This window comes from Octodon degus, unplaced genomic scaffold (genome assembly GCF_000260255.1).
Source record: "Octodon degus isolate 3935 unplaced genomic scaffold, OctDeg1.0 scaffold00038, whole genome shotgun sequence".
Lineage (NCBI taxonomy): Eukaryota > Metazoa > Chordata > Mammalia > Rodentia > Octodontidae > Octodon > Octodon degus.
The window spans coordinates 14,890,323-14,892,393 of record NW_004524614.1 but is presented as its reverse complement, the minus strand read 5'-3'; positions in this window follow the sequence as shown (position 1 = coordinate 14,892,393).

The window sequence follows — 2,071 nt, the reverse complement described above, 5'->3', positions numbered from 1 at the left end:
TCCCTGACAAGGGCAAGGGCCTGAGTTCAATCCCTGGTTCTGCAAAACAAAACAAAACAAAAAAGAGAAATGGTTCAACATATGGAAGTCAATAATTATAATATACTTATCAATGGTTCCAAGAACAAAAAAAGCATGATCATCTCCATATATGAAAAAGAAGCATTTGATAAAGTCCAACAAAAATTCATGATGAAGTCCCTACAGAAAATTGGAATAATGGTCTTTATATCAATCTGATAACAGCCATCTACAATAAACCGCAGCCAAAATCATACTAAATGGTTAAAAGCAGAAAGCTTTCATTCTAAAATCAGGAACAAGACAAGAATGTCTACTATCATTACTGCTATTTAATTCTGGAAACATTATCTAGAACAATTAAAAGAAAAAAAAAGAAAAAGAAGAAACAGGAAAGAAAGAACTTAATAAATTATCATTATTTTTAAATGACATGATAGTCTACATAGTAGACTCCAAAAACTATACCAAAAGACTTGTATATTTAATAACCAAATTCAGTGGCATAGCAGGATATAAAGCCAACACTCCAAAATCAATAGTATTCCTATACACTAACAGCAAATGCACTAAGAGAGAAATTAGGGAAATAACAATGATCACAGTAGCATCAAAAATAAATGAAATACTTAGCAATCAATTGAACAAGAGCAGTAAAAGTTCTATACATTGAAAATTACAGTACTCTAAAAAAAAGAAATCAAGGAGGATATCAGAATGTGGAAAAGTATCCCTTGCTCTTAGGTAGAAAGAATCAATATAGTGAAAATAGCCATACCCCCAAAATTAATATATAGCCAGCTAATATTATGCTAGATCACAAAATTATAGTAGAAAAGTATTTGATGGGTCACTACAACCTGTGTTATATCCCATCGTAATCTAAACAACTCCTAAAGCTGGAACCAATGGGTTGGTTGACAAAGCTGTCGCTAATTAAGTTGTTCTAAGTTGACTTTTAGTTTTCTATAAATGTTATCATGCCACACATTACTCTTTCATTAGCTGATATTTTTACAAGATTAATGACCAGAATAACTTTCACAGATTAGTATTTGGTCCCATGTACATCAAACCTCGAGTTTACTTCACACATATTCTTTTTGTGGTAGTCACTGTGTAGCTTGAATATCCCTAATCTGGAAATTTGAAATGCTCCATAATCAGAAATTTTTTGAGTGCAGTGACACCAAAAGTACAAAATTCGTGACACGTGACAGTTGAAGTTAAAATGCAAAGTGAAAACACTATACGTGCAGTTATCTTACAACAATGCATATAAAATATGAGTTTTGTATCAAGATTTGAGTCATATCCCTAAGATTTCTCAATACATATATGCTAATATTCCAAAGTCTGAAAGTAAGTGAAATCTGAACATGTCTAGTCTCAAGCACTTTGAGCAAGGGACTATCAGTCTGGCCAGTATCATTATGCAAAGGTTAGGTAAGCCAGAAGTCACTAGAAAAAATATCCCTGGAAGTCAATACTATAAAACTACAGTCAGCGATAACTTACCAATACATAGAAGCCACTGTAAGCATAAATCTATCTCACCAAGCAAATCTTAATGTATCCAAATCCCAAAACTCCCATAGCCATTTTAACACCAATGACAAGAAGGGAAGTCAAATGGAAAGAGCCAGTGATTTTAACTGCTGTGTTAAAACCTTCTTGTGCATGTATGAATTTTATTAAAATATATGTGATCACATGAACACGTGCCAAGGGCTGCCTTGGAAGGAGTCTGCAAATTAGGAACCCTGGTGGCCAAGCAGGTAGCAAATATTACACTGATCATCTAAAAATAATAGCAATGTCTTGTAGAGCTAAAAAGTAAGTTAATACAGGACAAAACCTAGAGACAAAACTTTTGACTTTAGATTTGATTTTATATTTCTTATACATTTTAAAATAAAGCATTAAGAACAATTTTATTAAGATTTCCTCTTGTGTCCAGAGGATCTGAAAACATCTTATCATAGGGATATATGTGTTCCTATGTTTATAGCAGCACAATTTGTGATAGCCAAATCTTGGAAACAACCAA